The sequence below is a fragment of the Balaenoptera ricei genome, chromosome 17, assembly GCF_028023285.1.
Source record: "Balaenoptera ricei isolate mBalRic1 chromosome 17, mBalRic1.hap2, whole genome shotgun sequence".
Taxonomy (NCBI): Eukaryota; Metazoa; Chordata; class Mammalia; order Artiodactyla; family Balaenopteridae; genus Balaenoptera; species Balaenoptera ricei.
In genome coordinates, this window is record NC_082655.1 from 77109265 (window position 1) to 77129395 (window position 20131).

The following is a 20131-nucleotide window of genomic DNA, read 5'->3' on the forward strand; positions in this document are numbered from 1 at the left end:
CAGCCTTTAGTTCCTCCAAGGTTATAGAAAAAACAGAGAGGAATGCTCCTTAGGAGGAGGAGGATTTGCTAGAAGCAATCATGCTGAAATAGGACAGCTCACAGCAAGGCAGAGATAAGAGAATCTCTAAGTAGAAAAGCATGGCCAGTTGCGTCGGGAAGAGGTGACTCCGCCAGAGACAGTCGCCCGGGGAATCTCTTATTGCATATTTCACGGTTTATTACCTGTTCATGCTAATGACCAGAGGAGTCAGAACAGTTGAGTTATGTTCATGAATACAGACTCACATCATTTAATACCAGTAATAGCTCTCATTATTGAATACTTGGTCTGTGCTAGGCTGTATACCTGCCTCATTTTCAGCCATCACAATGGCCCTAAACATAAATATTTTGACCCCATTTTATAAAGAAGAAATTCAGGCCCAGGGGAGGTGAGTGACACATCCAAGGTCATAGAGTTAGTAATTAGGGGATTTAAAGGCGGATCCACATGGTGCCAAAGCCTGTGTATCTTTTACTCTAAACCAAACTTGCCTGTGACTCATATAAATCATCAACCCAATAAGACAGTCCCTGACCATGTGAGCTATTTAAATGTAAATAACTTAAAATTAGATTGGATGAAGACTTCAGTTTCTCAGGCACACTAGCCCCTTTTCAAGTGCCACTAGCCACACATTGGAGGCGCAGACAAAAAACATTATCCCAGAAAGCCCTGTTAGACGGCACTGACACTTCACATGTTTGTCTATTTCATCAATGAAGGCAGTGTTCTCTGTGATTGGAGTTTTCAAGTAAATTATTCCAACTTTATGTTAACTGTTTGGATGGAATTTTTTCTAAAATATGTCATGCATTTATGTGCCTGTGTCTGTTTGGGCTGCTGTAACACAAATACCATAGACTGGGTTACTTATGAACCACAGAAACTTATTTTCTCACAGTTCTGGAGGCCAGGAAGTCCAAGATAAAGACACCAGCAGATCTGGTGTCTGTTGAGAGCCCAGCTTCTCCTTGTGCCCTCAAATGCCCTCAGGGAGCTCTCTGGGGTCTCCTTTATGAGGGCACTAATCCCATTCCTGAGAGTCCCACCCTCATGACCTAATCACTTCCAAAGGCCTCAGCTACAAATATCATCACTTTGGGGGGGGACAAGATTTCAATGAATGAATTTGGGGGTGCACAAACACTGCAGCTTGCCTTAATCAGCAGAGCACACTGAACAAAATGTCTCTTTGAAGCATTCAGGGCAAGGCACCCACCTCAGTGGACCCAAATGGCTAACCCCAAGCCCATGCTTCTCTGTCGGCTGGCCCCTCTGTTTTCCACCTTTACTCCTTGTTTTTCTCAGACTGTCTACTTGCTTTTGGCCACGTCTGGTGCTCGCTGATGTTCTGCCCTCGGCCTGCTTCTACTTTTATCCATGCACACTTCCTATGGGTTTTTTCCCAATTCCGTATCTCCAACTACCACCAGTTTGCCAGTGACTGCAGAATTTTCATCTCTAACTCCCACCTCGGTGTCTGATCTTCAGAACAGTTTCTTTTTCTAGCCCTTTACCGGACTGGTGCTACTTATAGAGTGCTGTCTCTGGACCACAGCAGTGGTCTGTGAATTGTTGATACTGCTCTAGGACAAGATGGGTTTAGAAGGTGGAAGCCTGTGTTTAGACACTTTTCTAGCAATCCGACACTGCTGGGACATGATTTGTCGTATTCTATAGTATATATGTAAATAACAGACTGCCATGGATTGGAAATTTAAACCAAACAGACAAACAAACACTGTACTTGACTCCACATGGTGGTCTCCTGGGCCCCTACTGCTCTTTACCTACACTTGTCAATACTGACGTTATTATTATCCCCCAAGCATGAGTCAGGATCTAGGCAGGAAACAGGGAAGTGAATACAGGGAACCACTTACAAAAATGCTGGAGAAGCTGAAAAGACAAACAAGAGAAGGTGAGCCAACCTAGATTTTAGCAGGAGCAGGAAACTCTCCCATAAGAGAGCAGATAAAGGAGAAGGTGGTGTCATTGGGCCCTGGGATTTGGAGCTGATGAACTGATCAGTTTCCAGGAATAACAAGGATTGCCCCCAGGAGCTGAGACCATACAGGGCATGCAGATGCTCTCTGTTTAACTAAATTGAATTGAATTTCCTATTCTGTTATTGACACTGAACACATATAAAAATTTCCTGGGGAACTCTTGATTGCTAAATATTGCATATAACAAGTTAGTGATGCAGAAGTTTTGAAGCTGCTCAGGTCCTTTCCAGCTCTAAAACTGATCTAGGCTTCAGCACTGACATGCTGTGTCTGCTTCTATGAAATAAATACATGAACTCTTATTTTCATTTGGCTCGGAACTTTCACTTACTTCAAGATTTTCAACTATTTCAAAAGGATTAAATTGTCAGAATTTGCTTGCATAGTACATGGAATATTAGGTTTATTATGTGCCCTCTGTAGTCTCATAGACAGGGTGAAATAACGTACTAAGGATAGTTAAACTATGTGTGACAAGGTGAACTTAGAATGTTCACCTACTTCATAGAAATATCATCCATCTATTTTGTGCAGAGCTCACCAATTCTCATTTTCCCCGGAATCAAAAATCAGAGGTGACACAAATAGCTGGAATCTCTAATTTCATTCCAACCTCTTCCTAATCAAATATTAAACCGGTTCATTAGTAGCCAGAAAAATGAACTAATTTGGATTTTTCTCCTCTTTCTACCATTATATCGTAGAGCAGCTAACGAGCAAAATAGACAATAAGCAGGAGAGAACAAGGAGAAAAGGACAAGTAAGGGAATGTGAGGTCTCTGAGCCACAGATGGTAATGATGCTTCATCACCAGTTTCTTCTCTTGAAAACACGTGTGAGTAGGTACACAGGCTTCTGAGTCTTAGGGTTCAATGTGTATCTTTTTCCCGAACTCTTTTTAAAATGGATGTTCTGGTTTCTCAATGTTTGATAAAGATATACTCAGAATTTCATGTCACCTGGTATTAATCGTAAGGATGAGCAATGCTATAACTGACATTTGTAGAAATCACCTGCAAATTATCGGGAAATTTTAACAAAATGTCAGAATGCTTTGGGGAAGGATGTGCATTTTAGCTAATCCACCCACTCATTCTTCCCTCACTCATCTGTCACCGAATCTCTCATTGTCAGTGTTTTCACTTGTGCATCTAATCATTCACATCTTACCTGCCCTTAGTACAATAGCTTCCCTGTTCATTGTGTAATCACACAACCAGTCAGATGGATTCTTTGTTACCTCTTCTATGACTATTCTTCCTTTCCCGAAATTGGTAAAAATCAATCTTTTGAGCAGCCACTCAGTGATTCCAACTTGTTTTATTTACTCACAAATTCCACATACCCTTAATTTTCTGCTAGTTTCACCACCAGCAGCCAAGACTTCTAAGTAGATATCCTTTTGGAATATCAACATTCGCAAATTGCCAGCCAGTTTGTCGCAGGAGAGGGATGAGGTAGAGGAATGGAGGAAGGGCGGTTGGGAGAAAACAAAATGGGCTGACGGAGGGGGTGTCTACTCCCCAGCTCACCATTCCACCCAATCGGAAAAGCTCTGTCCAAACTCAGCTGGAGAACTAAATCAGAGTCTGTTTTGAAATCTTTTGGGAAAACAAATCAGCATAGGTTGCCATTTTGGTGCTTCTGATAGAAGTATGGAAACACACACAATCAGCATCGGCTACAAAAATGTCCATGTGTAATTATGGCATTTTATCAATTTGCACTTGTCTTCCGCTGACAGCCTGTACTTCCTATTATTTGTTAGCTGAGAGTTTTATGCAAAGTGATAGGTAGAAAATTTAAATACCAGCACAGTTTTCTCATAATCATAAAGAAGAATAATTCCTTATGAATTTTGGACTGGCTGGGTTCGCAAACTCTTAGTGAACATCTTACTCATGCTGTTCTTAGAAGGTCTTTCTAAGTTACATTGGATTCGATTGCATAGCGGAACTCAGATCTCACTACACACTAATAAGTTGTCCAACTCAACTGATGGTATTCGAGTGTCTCCTCCTTAACCTCTCCAGACTGTGAGCTACATGAGAACAGGGGATGGAGCTGACCCCCCTGGTGCAATTTCTCACGCTACTTAGCAAAAGCAGAGGCAACTGACAGAATTTCATCAGACACTCACTGGGGTAAATAGATGCTCCAATAGTGGCATAATTATGATGTCACTTTATAGTCAACAACGTCCAGTCCCCAGGAACTGGTACAAAGTGTGGACACTGCAGCTTTTCTTGCACAGTCCTGAGCACAGGAAGTGTTGTCATCCTGGAGAAGGGCCAAGTCTGAGTGCAGCTACCGAGAGCCAGCAGGCACCTTTCCCAGCTGGCGACACCCATCAGAATCCAGGAGACAATGAGAATAGGGCATTCCAGGAAGATCTAACTCCTCCTTGGATCTGAAAAGATCCATAAGCTCACACATTTAAGAACATGAATTGCAAAATATTCTTGTTAATCTCCTATGAATAAGGTGTTCTTTTTCTCTGCACGTAAATATTATATTTGAGAAAATAGAATTGTGATGCGAGTTCTCGTACCAAACAAGATACGAGACTCATCTGGGCAGGGTTATGGGGGTGATGGAGGGTCTGCAGGAGAACGGGCTTTTCAGAATGTTGGCAACCTGGAGGCAGGGATATCCTCTGGGCATGCCTGCCTGTCACCTGGCTCTGCTTTCTCCCTCTAGGAGCATATGGCTGTGCTAATATTTTCTGTCCTTTCCCCCCAATTTCATTGAGGTATAATTGACATATTGTATAAATTTAAGGTGTACAGCATAATGATAGGGTACATGTATATACTGTGAAGTGATCACCACACTAGGTTTAGCCAACAGGTTTAGTCCAGACTTTACAGCATCCATCTCTACACCCTCTGGTTTCTGCAGGGCTGCCCCACAAAACCACACAGCTTCCACTGCCCAACTCCACAGGCCACACTCCAGACAGCGCCCTACGAAGGAAGTGCACACACCAACTCTGGTGCTAGAAAATGTTATTTTGTAAATTTTTCTGTCTTTCCCCCCCACAGACTCTGATTTCCGCTCTGGCACAACAGACCCAACGCTGTAACTATAAATGTACTATAAATCACTTTGCAAAGTGTTTTGTGACTTGCAGTGACATTAGGCAATAACTGTATTATTCATAAGCTTCCAATGTTCTATGTGTACACTACCATCTATCTGCCTACCTCTATATATGTACACATACTAATAATTTCACTAAGAAAGTCTTTGCTGTGCTTAATGAGAGAATCTTTTAAACAAGGACAAAACTACTTAAATGTTGAAGGTTATTGTATTTTAAAGGGCATTTTCATAAACCATTGCATGAGGAATAGATTGGCATATACAGGTTGCGATCTTCTGCCCTGTCCCACCAGAATAAAGTGATTACATAATTTACGGAGATGCACCTCATCGATAATTGTGTTCTGTCATAACAAGAGGTTTTACAATGATCACTCACTAAATTGTAGAACATCCATTGTGCATATGGTATAGAAGGGCTGCCAGAGTCATAGCAAATTATAAGATGGGATTTCTATCCATAAATAATTTTCAGTTTCTTTAAGTAACATAATACACCCATGAAAAAAACTGAGCAGACGAAAAAGCTCTAATAAATATAATGCAGGATCAGTTTCAAATAAGTGCAAACAGATGCTTTATAGAGAAATCAGATGGAGAAAAATTATAAAAGTTTCTTTAAGGAAGTGAAGTTTTAATAGGACTTTATGTAATGAGAGGGTTAAAAAGAGGAGGGTAGTGTTTTTCTTATAGAGAAATTGCAATTATAAATTAAATAAGGCATAAATTAGAAAAAAATTGATATCTACTCTGAAGAGTCTATGGTAGATAGATTTGTTAAAGATTTATTAAAGGAAGATAGTTTGGAAGTAGAGAGAGTAAGAATCACCAGTGAATGACCAGTAGCACGCCAGCCATTTATTGCTTCTAAACAGTGTTTCCAAAGATTCTAGATAGTCACAAGAGGGTCACTGTTCCTTTATCTCTAACTTAATATAGAATATTGTTGTTGAGTATTTTTGACCTCTATTGATAGGCATGACTAATTGGTAAAATAAGACTTTCTAATGTACAAATAAAGACAGGATTAGTTGACATATACAGTAATGTGAATCATAATTATATGATTTACTATTCAACAAATTTTAATATAAAACAGATGTTTTGAAATTGTACATAAAAAAACAACTGTGAGCATTTGGAATAAGAAAGAGTTTTGGTTTATGCTTTTGAAATCACCTTAATTTTATATTCAGATTAGAATGTCTAAATCAGAATATTACAGGTATAGCAAAATAACATTAAGTCCCCATAATTCTCAAGATTGCAATGAAAAATAAAGCAGTAGATCTTGAAGACCCTCTTAATTTTCAAGACTAAATACAGAAAAAAGTGTTTCTTTTTCTTGTCAGGAGCTAAGCCAAATATTTTGATGATTTTAATGATTTTACTTTTAAAGAGTTCATATTGAAGAATGCAAAACGTGGAACATAAAACTCTGTAAACACTATACACATTAATTTACACACCCTCCCAAAACAATAGTAGAGAAATGTTGTTATCTGGAATAGAAAAGTTGTAAATTTCCTGTTGTAAGCAAGTCTGGTATAGTTATAACTCAGAATTCTTCCTTTATTTCTTTCTTGATGGACAGGTCTTACTTATTCCATATATTCCCATGCATAAATGACTTCAGTAAACCTAAAGACGTTTTTTCTCCCACATTTGTGGAGTTGGAACGTTTTTAGTGAAGGTTTTTAGTAAAGGTGAAGGAAGAGCAGGCAGAAACATACTTTTTAAAAAGAGCCTTTATAGATAACAATTATGTTTCTTTAAGTAAGTAGACGTTAATTATTCAGAAAAAACTTCAGTATATTGTGTGTTTATCATAAAATATTTCCAAGAAAGAATAAACCATCTAAGTTACACGATACTGTAACTACACCCCATACAATGAAGCACTTACTGTATTTTTCCACACATTGAGGTAAACCACGTAATGTACAAGTAGTGGAATAACTCCAGCCACAAATATGCCTGCATATTTCCAGCTTCTGTTCCTTTTAATTTACTTGGACTTTTTCTCTGCAGTGATAAGAAAAGCTTCAAAACTCTTAAAAGAGAAGCTAAGACTAGTATTTTATATAAGAGAAATTCCAGGTATGTATAAGGTTACTTGGACCGCAGCAATAGTATGAAGTATCTTTGTTGCTTCTCCAAATGACAGGCAAAGCCTTCCAATCATTTACAACAACCTGACCAACCAAAGATTAAAGAATCTAGAACACTTATAAGCTGAAGATAATGGTTGTCTGGTTGTATATAAGTAGACTTATAGAATTCACCAAGCAAGATGAGACCTTAGCAGTTACATACTCTACAAACTATAAACATAAATTACATTATGTTGTTTTTACAATAGCAAGTCAGAATTAGGAGGAAGATAGTAAAGGAAAATGCAGAAAGGATGGGTACATCATAAAAAGAGTTCACTCATTCATTTATTCATTAATTCACTTGTTTATTCAACCAACATATATTGCTCAGTTTCTGTCTCTGGTAATACAACAGGAAGCAAGTAGACAAGGTGCTTGTACCGTTTTCTCATGGTGGAAGAGCAAAAATCATCAAATAATAATAAATGAATAAGATAAGTTCAGATGATGGTGAGTGTGTTTGTTTTAAATAGGATAAAAAGCGAGTGGCTATGGAGGTGTGGAGTTGTTAGACCAGGTAGTCAGGAAGGTCTCACTGGGGAGATGGCATCTGAGCTGAGAGCTAAGGAAATAAAAGGAACCAGCCACGCAAAAATAAGGGGAAAGTGCATTCCAGGCAGAAGGAATAACTATTGCAAATGCCCTGTGGTAGGAAGGAGCTAGCTGTAAAGACAACATAATGTAATTTATGTTTATAGTTTGAGAAAAAGAAAGCCTAGTATAGATGGATTTTTATTGAGCAAGGAGGGATCGGAGGTGAGGCTGGGGAAGGGGCAAGGTCATGATAAGGAATGTACGTTTCATTTTGCATGCGGTGAGAACCCTTGGAAGCTGCATAACTTGCCTGTGTTCCTGAAAGACTAATCTAGCTGAGGTGTCACACATTCCCTGGGGTTGGGGGTGGGGGGCAGGTGAGGGGAAGTGGATGGTGTTAAGAATGGAAGCTGAGAGACCAGTCTGGAAGTTTCTCAGGGGTCTAGGGAAGCAGATGGAGGCTGCTTGCTACGTGGTGGCCGTAATGAAGACAGAGGAATGTGTAATGAACGTGTAATGAATCGAACTTGAAGATGGATTGTATAATGTATTGAATTAGATATACATACAGAATTTTAAAAAATGGTAACCCTTAATGATAAATACTGACAATAGAAAATACAATATAGGGCTTCCCTGGTGGCACAGTGGTTATGAATCCGCCTGCCAGTGCAGGGGACACAGGTTCGAGCCCTGGTCCGGGAAGATCCCACATGCCGTGGAGCAACTAAGCCCGTGCACCACAACTACTGAGCCTGCGCTCTAGAGCCTACGAGCCACAACTACTGAGCCCACGTGCCTAGAGCCCATGCTCTGCAACAAGAGAAGGCACCGCGATGAGAAGCCCATGCACAGCAAAGAAGACCCAATGCAGCCAAAAATACAATAAATAAATTTTTTTAAAAAAGAAAATACAATATAATGCAGGCTAAGGAAGTACTAATAGGAACAGTTTCAGGGGTCAAATAATCTTAGCCTTAGCTCTTATGGGACGTATAGTCCAATCTCAAGCCCCAACTACCTACTTCATTGTGGGCGGTGGTCACAGAGCTTCTGCTTAAACACTCCAGTGATGAGACCCCGTCTGGAAACCACGGCTTCATTAGCCTCATTCAGCTAATCATAAGTTGCATATGAGACAATTTTGAGACTGTTTGCTTTACAAAAGTCAGTATGGTACTGGAAATGTATATTTGGAAAAAAATGTTAATTTCAAAGTCTGAGAAATAGCCTTTCCCTCACTTTCTGTTTTGTCTAGTTTTTATTATCACATTTTAAAGATAGCAAAGATAATTTTTTCAGGGAATTAGAAATAGGTCATAGGTGGACTGAGGAGAGAGACGACCCTTAAAATTTATGAGAGTTCGAGTAGTGGGGTGGATAGGAGATTGAGCAATTCCGTATTTCTGTAAAGGACTAGGCATGAAAAAGTGACATCAATTAGTAATGGAAAATATTCCATTTTGAGATCAGGAAGAACTTTGCAGATTTAAGAAACAAAGTATACTTCACAATTCTTTTGAGTCTTGTATCCCTAGGAGACTAAGAAAACAATTAGTTCAGGGTAATTAAGACCATCAATTGAAAGCAGAGGAACATACGATTCTCTAATGTCAAAACCGGGTTATGTGTCTACTGAGTGAATTAAAACTCTCTCAGTTACTTGATATGATTGAGGATAAGCCAAAGTACAACAGAAACACTGTTGATTCCATTTTGGGGTCAGCAAGGATTTTAATCTAGTTTACAGAAAAGAACAGAGGGATAGATAGAGATTTTTATCACACAGATGTGAAACTTTCACAATTTGTAAATCATTTTTCTAGGAAAAATGATGATCTGCCTTTTAGTAACTTATAACCTATCGGATTAAAAAATGCACAAAAGAATAATTAAATAACATTTCAACAATTTTATTCAAGACTACCTTGAAAAAGGACAAAGTTGGAGGAATTTTACTGTTAAATACCAAGATTTGTTATAAAGGTATAGTAATTAAAACATAAAATAAAAGATTATTGAAATGAACTACATTAAAATTATAAAGTTCAGTTCATCCAAAGGCAAAGCACGAAGTAGGAGAAGACATTTGTAACACACGACTGACACAAGGCTCATATACAAAATATGTAAAGAACTCACGGACAACAAAGAAAAATGGGCAAAACATTTGAACAGGATTCACAAACAAGGATGTCCATATGGCCAGAAAACATATAAGAAAAGTGTGTCCAGCCTCATTAATAATCAGGGGAATGAAAATTAAAACCACAATAAATTATCATTACACAACTATCAGAATGGGTAAAATTAAAAAACAAAAAAACTGACTAGTTGTGGAAAAACTGCAACTCTTATACATAGCTGAGAGGTGTGTAAGTTTGTACAAGCACTGTGTTAGTGTCTACCAAAGCTGATCATACTCATACGCTAAGACCCAGCAATTCTGCTTTTACATATATGCCCCAAAGAAATATGTACATACATGAACCAAAAGACATGCACAAAAATGTTCATAGTAGTAGTATTTACAAGAGCCAAGCACTGGAAAAGCCAACGTCCTTCAACAGAATGGATAAGTTGATTGTGGTATACTCATACAATGGTATACTACACAGCACGAAAATAATTTAGCTACTGATCTATGCAACCACAAGGGAGAAACTCACAAACACATCATTAAATAAAAGGAGCCAGATACAAGAGAATCAGTACCATATGATTCCATTTATAAAATGTTTAATAATAGGCAAAACTAATTTATTATTTCTTTATTTTTTAAAAAATTGAAGTATAGTTGATTTACAATGATTCAGGTGTACAGAAAAGTGATTATATATGTATATTATATATATATCTCCTTTTTCAGATTCTTTTCCATTATAGGTTATTACAAGATATTGAGTATAGTTGCCTGTGCTATACAGTAGGTCCTTGTTGTCTACCTACTTTATATATAGTAGCGTGTATCTGTTAATACCAAATTATCAATTTATCCCTTCCCCCTTTCCCCTTTGGTAACCATAAGTTTGTTTTCTATGTCTATGAGTCTATTTCTGTTTTGTAAATAAGTTCATTTGTATTATTTTTTTAGATTCCATATATAAGTGATATCATATGATATTTGTCTTTCTCTTTCTGACTTACCTCACTTAGTATGATAATCTCTAGGTCTATCCATGTAGCTGCAAATGGTATTATTTCATTCTTTTTTTATGGATGAGTGGTCGTCCATTCCACATATATATGACATATATATATATATATATATATATATATATATATATATATATGACACATCTTCTTTATCCATTCATCTGTTGATGGACATTTAGTTTCCTTCCATGTCTTGGCTACTGTAAATAGTGCTGCTGTGAACATAGGGGTGCATGTATCTTTTCAAATTACAGTTTTCATCTTTTCCAGATATATGCCCAGGAGTGGGATTGCTGGATCATATGGTAATTCTATTTTCAGCTTTATAAGGAACAACCATACTGTTCTCCATAGTGGCTGTATCAATTTACATTCCCACCAACAGTGCAAGAGGGTTCCCTTTTCTCCACACTCTCTCCAGCATTTATTGTCTGTAGACTTCTTGATGATGGCCATTCTGACCGACGTGAAGTGGTATCTCACTGTAGTTTTGATTTGCATTTCTTTAATAATTAACAATGTTGAGTATCTTTTCATATTAGGCAAAACTAATTTATAGTTTTAGAAGTCAGGATAAAGTTTACTTCTGGGCAACAGGGTGGTGTTAGTAATTTGGAAGCAGCACAAGAGGGGCTTAAGAGTTGATAGTAATTTGATGTTTATTTAATGGATTGTGGCTATGTGGGGATTCATTTTGTGATAATTCAGCAAGTTTACATTCAAGATTTGTATACTAAGTTATACTCATTAAATATATAGATATGTAAATCTGTATTGTTACATTTTAATTAAATATGTGTAAATAATATCTGCATGTCAGTTATGTTTCAGTTAAAATTGTACTAAAAACATACAAAGAAAGGAATTAAAATAACACTGATAAATTTCTAACCATGAACATAACCTATTATATCTCAAGAAACACAAAGTTGCATCTAATTAAGGGAACAAACTGACAGAAAGAGATTTTTAAAAGATTGCAACAGGTTGGGACAATAAACCAAATCTACAAGGTGGAGCTTAATAGGTATAGGTATGAAGTCATTCTCATCTGTTTAAAAGAACCACAAATAACCTCTTCTTATGCAGTCAACAGAACATATAAAAGATATCCAAGGGGTATGAATGAGGGTTGTTTAGATAGTAGCCCCCAAGCCCCTGTTAACCTTTCTCTAAAATAGCAATAAAGATGCTGATAATAGAATGAAAAGACCAAAATGTCAGTCAACCTATTGCAAAAATCAGACAATTTTCTGGGACAATTTTCCAGAAGGTATTTTTTAAAAAAAAATCAGTGGAGTTTTAAGAATTTCTATAAGGTATTTTTAAAAAAATCAGTGGAGTTTTAAGAATTTCTATCACTAGCCTGAAGCTATGTGGTCAGATAAAATGGAGCAAAGCTCTGAGCAAGAATAAATGTTGGAATCCAGCAATTCCTTCCCTTGCTTCCTGCCAACCCAAACAGAAAACAAGAGTTGGCCCTATTCAGAGAGAAGACAATGGCCTACCTATTTGTTCTCCCCATTGTTACCAGTAGCTCTTTTTCTAGCTTGGAGACTTCAGCTCCCTAAAGAGACGATGGAAGGCAGTTGACTATGGGACCAGCAGCGCCCACTCTGACTCTAGGCAGAGCCTAGATGTGAAGAGTCCCGGATGTGTAGGATCTTGGATTTGTAAATGCCTCAAAGAAGAATCTTGTCAGAGAAATAGGCATTAGACAAAGGGAAGAACCTGCCATATTCCAACTGAGCTTCATGAAATGAAAACCTGTTAGACTTGGATAAATGAAATGACAGCAATGATACAAAATGATAGGATAACTTGCCGGTAGGAAGAGGATATTCTGTCTAAGATGGGGTCAAGGAAGCCACTCCAAAGAGGTGATCCTTTGAGCTGCGATCTGAATGACACAGTGGAGCCAGCCAAGTGAGTGGAACATTTCTGGCAAGAAAAAAACTAGCACAAAAGCCGTAATGCAAGAATTAACTCAGCATGTTTTTGTGTTTGAAGACTAAAAAGAAAATTGATACAGGTTTATTCTTTTTTTAAAAAAAAATCTCTGCTAATTGCATCTAATGATCTACCCTGCCACCATTTTTGCTTCCTTCTTGAATTCTAGTTTGCTATCAAACCTACTTTTTCTCCCAGCTTGATGTCATTTGTAAATTTAATAAACTTGTATTCTATTTTTCATTGAAGCTATTGCTAATAATTTGAATAGGACCAAATCAAGAATAACCCAAAGACAGAATCAGTTCAAAATCCTATTTCAGGATAACATCCATTAATTAATGGATCAGTTTTGGGGAAGGATTCACAAATTTACATACCTACACATTTCTTCAAGTTGTCATTATTAATAATTGTGATAATAATAACTACCATTTGTGAGCAATTAATGCATAAGGGCATGGAGTTAAATTTTTCACAGTTCTCCAAACAACCTTCAGAGTATTGTGCATAAGACAAACCTGGATGTGAGAGAGGTTAAATGAATTAATTGCCTGAGGACCACAGCAGGAAATAGGACAGTTAGTACTCAGATAGATATGTGCGTGTCATTGCATGCACTAGAATTTCTCAGGGTTTGATGAAAAAAGTTACTTCTTCCCTAGGGGCTGATGTTCCCCGAGATTACCTTGTCCGGGGGCCATATTAACAACTCTGTACATATCCTGATAATTCTTAAACTAGATCCCTATCATCAGCTTACTTTTTACCTAGAATTTGATTTCCCCTTTTTCTCATCTCTTTGTTATCTACACATTTTTCTAAGACTCTGTAAGTATTATCTCATCTTTACAACTTCTCTGTTTCTCCTACTCCAATAATACCCCTACCCTCACCCCTAGACTAGGCTAGCGTGAGAACTGACCACTACTTCTTTTCTTATCAACTTTTTTGAGGTATAATGACCACCATTTCTTTTAAGCTTATTCAGGAAAAACACGTGTCCTCCTCGTTTCCAATCTGGTCCACACTGCAATCAGAGAGACTTCTATGAATACCACAACTCTAATGACATCTGTCATTTTCCATAAGCTTAAATCTCTTCAATAACTCCCTATTATTTTCAGCATAAAGTCCAAACTGCCCAGCCTGACATGCTCTAGAGGTTATGTAAAGAGATGCATGAGTCGATAGCTTCCAGAATTTCTGGGCAGGGTTGGTCAATAATTCTTCCTCTTCAGTCTTCTGGCATCTTTTCCATTTTCCTCAATTTCTAAAAAGTTAGACACTAGAAGTTCTAAAATAGAATGTGCTTGGTCTTTCAGTAACGTGGACTTGGAGATACGAGCCTGGGTCAGCATGACGGTGAGAGGTTCTTGCTCTCAGGATGGTGCAAGTGCCAGCCACAAGGGGAAGGGGAGAATGGGTGGGCCTGAGGATGGGAAAATAAATGTGAATCTATCTGTGCTCCATGTGAATGCTTACTAAAGGGTGAGCTCAGCAGAGGAGGAGTTTAATAATCAGGTGGAGAGGATGACCTATTCTGTAGATACCGGTCAGCCTCATTCCCCAACCCAGTGGGCTCATGAACAAAATGGCCCTAGTGGCAGGGATGGAAGTTCTGCCTGGGCTCAGCAACATGGACTTCTACTCACCAAGACCAGTGTGACTACAGCCCCTCTGAGTGTGCAGCCTGCAGTGGAGACTAACCCGGAGCACCAGCTACGGCACGTTCCCCGCAGTGGTCAGCCAGTTACCCGCTGGCAGGCTGATTACTTGGACTACTTCCATCATGGAAGGGGCAGTGCGTTGTTCTCACTTCAATAGTCAGTTACTCTGGATATGGATTTTCCTTCTCTGCCCGCAATGCTTCTGTCAAAACCACCGTCCGTGGACTTACAGAATGCCTTTTCCACCATCATGGTATTTCAGATATCATTGCTTCTGATAAGAAACTCACTTCATAGCAAATGCAGTGCACCTCTGGGCCCCGGTGTTACCATGCCCCCCAGCATCCTGAAGCAACTGACAAACTGACCTTGGAGACTCACGTAGAGCATCATTTATACAGCAGCAATTTGGGAGCTGGGGAAACTTCCTCCAGGATACAGTAATACCCCTAATCAGTTGTTTCTCTCATACCCTGGATTCAGGCATCTGGGAATCAGGGATTGGAAATGTCTAACTCTTGGTGATCCATGAGAAAAATAGGCACTTCCTGTTTCTTCCAATTTAGACTCTTTATCTGGAGATCTAAATTCCAGTGGGAGGAATGCTTCCATCAGGGAAAACAACAGTAATTCCGTGAAACTGGAAGTAGGGATTATCGCCTGGCCGCTTTGGGATGCTGTAGCCACTGAACCAACAGGCAAAGAAGGTAGTTACTCTATTGGCTGGGATGATTGATCGTGCCCATAAGGAACCATTGGGTTCTACTCTGCAGTGGTGGTGAGAAGCAGTGCGCCTGGAATGCACACAGTCACCTGGGGGCACGTCTCAGTACTTTTCTGTCCTGAGAGTCAAGTCAATGGAAACTACAAAAACCCAATTCAGGCAGGATTGCTAATGACCAGACCGTTCATGAATGAAGGTTTGGGTCACCCACGAGAGCCCAACCACCATCAGCTGTGCACTTCCTGAAGGCAAAGGGAATTTTGAATGGGTGGTAGAAGAGCTTAGTTATAATTACCACCTATGACCGTGTACCATTTAGAGAACTGAGTATTGTAATAGTTGAGCATTTTTCCTTTTTTTAATACGAATGTTTTTTAATACCAATGTTTTTTTCTTCCCCTTTCCCAATCTTCTAACATATGTTAATACTGGTTTATTTATGGCTCAGTATTTAAGTATTTAAGTTACAAGATAGCAAATGAGGAGTTCATCTAGAAGAAGAATAAACATCAACCTAAGACAAAGAAGGGTTTTCGCATTCATTTTTGGGCAAAGGGTTACCCTGTTTTTGTTGTATGCCTCATGTTTTGGAGAAATGTGACTTTGCTATTATTTCTACTTGGAAATTAAGCATGGCTTAAAGACACACGTATGAGTGGCAAGTTGACAAGGTGTGGACTGGTGTGGTTTTGTAATGTGTCAACTCGTCCAAGATCATCGTTTCCGGGAATTCCCTTCCCTGAATATTTCCAGTCCAGGAGGGCCACAAGAGATATTTTCTTTTTTTTTACAATTAATTAATTTATTTATATTTTTTATTTTTGGCCGTGTTGGGTCTTCATTGCTGTGCATGGGCTTTCTCTAACTGCGGCGAGCCGGGGCTACTATTTGTTGCGGTGTGTGGGCTTCTTATTGCAGTGGCTTCTTGTTGCGGAGCACAGGCTCTAGGCGCACGGGCTCAGTAGTTGTGGCTCGCAGGCTTAGTTGCTCCGTGGCATGTGGGATCTTCTGAACCAGGGCGTGAACCTGTGTCCCCTGCATTGGCAGGTGGATTCTTAACCACTGTGCCACCAGGGAAGTCCCTACAAGAGATATTTTCAAGTGAGATTTGGAACGCAGAAGTAAAGAAGGAGCCATTTTGTGTATTTGCTTGAGAAGCTGGAGCAGACACCTTCTGTAGCTCACTCATGCTGGTGTTTATCTGCCGGCTCAGCTCGCTGGTCTGGGGCAACGCCTGGGCCTGCAAATGCTCCACTTTCCCATGAGTCATCCTTCAGCTTCTGCAGGTGTGTGTTTATCTCCATGACTGAGGGTATCACTTCTACTGCAGGACATGCAGTTCATCAAGGCGAAGGCAGTGAGAACTGACAGGGATCCAGTATGTCCTCGTGGGTTCCAAGCAGCTCATACTCGTAAGTTCCAGTTCGGACTCATGGGTTCCAGCTTATCTTTGCTGTTCCTCACTTTACAACTATCTTGCATTCAGGATTGCCTGCTCTGTGTCTTCAGGTTTCAGCATTAAACACAAAGACAACAGTTTCAGAGATTCCCACAATTGCATTAGATCAAATTCCTGTTACAAATGTATATATGTATATAATGTCTCTGCTTCTCTGATTGAACTGTAACTGATACAGATACATAGGAATAAATATAACAAAAGAAGTTGAAGCACCTTCCCCTTACACTGTAAGCTATAAAATATGGCATAGAGGAATTAAAGATGACCTAGATAAATAAATGAAATGATATATACAATGCTCATGGATTGGAAGACTTAATATTGTGAAAATGCAAGTTTCCCCAAATTGATCTATAGATTTAATACACTCCCAACATATATTCCATTTATTTCTTATACAAATTTAAAGAGCTGATATTAAAATATATATTAAAATGCAATGGACCTATGATAGATGAAACAATTTTGAGACAGGTAATCAATCTCTCACAAGTAGGGCTTACTCTATTTGATTTTAAGTCTTACCTTACAGTAAGTTGAAATATTTTGAAATTAGTGAAAAGATTAATTACAGATCAGTGGAACAGAATGTATAAACAGTGTATCTGGAATGCAGGAGATTTGCTGGGGCACTTTTTGCTCCCATTTTTGTGAATAAACCTACACATATATATCAATTAATTTTAGACAAAGATGCCAAGGAAATTTAATGTGGAAAAGGTAAGACTTTTTAACAAATGGTGGTGGATTAACTGGATATTTGTATTAAAAAAAAGAACCTCAACTCTTCACATCATAAACAAAAATTAACTTGAAATGGATCATAGAGTTAAATATAAAATGTAAAACTATAAAAATTTCTAGAAGAAAACATAGGGAGAAAATCTTTGAGACCTTAGATTAGGCAAAAAAATATGTTACATAGATCACCAAAAGCATGAAAGACAAAGGAAAAATTGAGAAATTGGACTGTATCATGTGAAAGACACCATTAAGCAAATGAAAAGGCAAGTTTGGGTGTTTTACAACACCAATAACCAACTCATTCTCCAACAACCCTACTGGTTGTTCAACAATTCAATGCAATTCAGTTCTGATGCTACCTACTCAGGATTAGCACAGACCCCACAGCTGAAGGGCTCAGCCCCATGAGACCAGCCCCCATCTCAGATGCAGCTGCAGGTCCCAGGCCTCCCACACTTCTGACCACCTGGCTGTAAGTTGGAGGTTCCCATGACACCTTCCTAAGGTTTGATAATTTTCTAGAATGGCTCACAGAACTCAGGAAAGCACTTTACTTATGTTTACTGGTTTATTGTGAAGGATACAAATGAATAGCCAGATAAAGAGATACATAAGGCAAGGTCTGGAAGGATCCTGGTTCAGAAGCTTCTCACCTCATGCAGTTGAGTCATGGCACCTCCCAACACGTGGATGTGTTCACCTCAGAAGCTCCCCAAATCTCCATGTTCAAGAGCTTCTATAGAGCTCAATTTCCAGGTGACTCCCTCACCTAAGATAGATGGGTGGGACTTAAAGTTCCAACAATGCTCTAATTATTTGATCTTTCTGGGGATCCCATTCTGAGGCTATTTACTGGCCTCACCTTAAGCCACCTCATTAGTAAAACTCAGGTGTGGTTGAAAGGGACCTGTTATGAATAATAAAAGACTTTCCTATCACTCAGGAAATCCCAAGGGTTTTAGGAGCTCTGTGCCAGGAACAGGGTACAAGCGCCGAATATTTATTTGTTATTATACCTCAGCAAGCTGTAGACTAGGAGAAAATATTTACAGCATATATATTAGACAAAGAACTTATAAGGAGAACATAAAAAGAACTCTTACAGCTAATAACGAGAAGGGAAACAGCCCAATTTAAAAAGACTTGAGTGTACAGTTCAAAAATGGACAGTATACACATTAAAAGATGCTCACCTTCATTAATCATGAGGTTTAAATGCAACTTGAAATAAAAATGAGATACCACTGTAGATCAAATAGAATGGCTAAAATTTAAAAGACCTATCATACTAAGTGCTGGTAAGGTTGTAGAGCAACGGAAATGCTCACATCCTGCTGATGGGAAAGGGAGAAGGCACAACCACTTTGGAAACAATTTGGAAGTTCCTTTAGAAGTTAAACATACATCACCTATATGAGCTAGTCATTCAATTTTTAGGTAATTATGCAAGAAAGACAAAAAAATATGTTCACACAAAGGCCTGTACACAAGTATATATAATGACTTTATTTGTAATAGCCTCCAATTGAAAACAGCCCAAAGGTCTATCAACAGTTGAATGGATAGACAAATTATTGGACTCCCATATAATGGAATACAACTCAGCCATAAAAAGAACACTTCACTGATGTACACAACAACCCTGATGATTCTGAAACACATTATCTTGAGTAAAAGAAGTCAGGCCACAAAAGAGTCTTTACTGTATGATTCTGCTTATGCACGATTCTAGAACACGCCAGCTAATCTATCGTAATAGCAAGCAGGTCTTTTGCTGCCTGGGTGAGAGAAGGACAAATTGCAAAGAAGCATGACGGAGTTTTTGTGGGTGATAGAAATGTTCATTGTCTTGATTGTGGTGGTGATTTCAAGGGTGTATACATATGTCAAAATTGATCAAATTGTACATTTTAATATGTGAAGTTTAATGTGCTTCAATGATGCTACAATGAAGTTGTGAAAAAAAAAAAATCTATACCTGGAGAGGAGGTTAGCACTGACCTAGCAAAAATTCCAATGCTTTGCAGGCATTTGCAGTAAAAACATAATGTGAATTTTTCACCCTTTCTTCTAAAGCATTTCCCTTTTCTTCGGGTGACTTCTTTCCTCCCAGTCTAGCCATGGTGATGGGGACATGTGACCCTGGCCATGCTGGTCATGTTACTGTCTCTCCTGTCACGGAGATGGGCCTGTAACCCAAGCCAAGCCTCTCGGTGTCTTTCAAGATTAAAATGGAGCTAACAGGGAAGATACCTTTTCTTTCTGCTGTTAGAGACCTTGGGATGAGCCCAGGGCTGCTGGAAGCCTGTTTTCCCACTACGTGGAGTTGCCTGTCTGCACTTAGAATAAAGCTGAGGTGAAGAAAGGAAAGATGAAGAAAGGGGCAGAGAGAAGAGGGTTGGGAGGAAAGGAGACAGGAAGAGAGGGAGGGAGGGAGGGACTGGGAAGGAAGGAAGGAGGGAAGGAAGGAGAGAAGGAAGGATGGAAGGAAGGAAGGAAGGAGGGAGGGGGGGAGGGAGGGAGGGAAGGAAGGAAGGAAGGAAATGACGGAAGGAAGGAAGGAAGGGAGAGGGAGG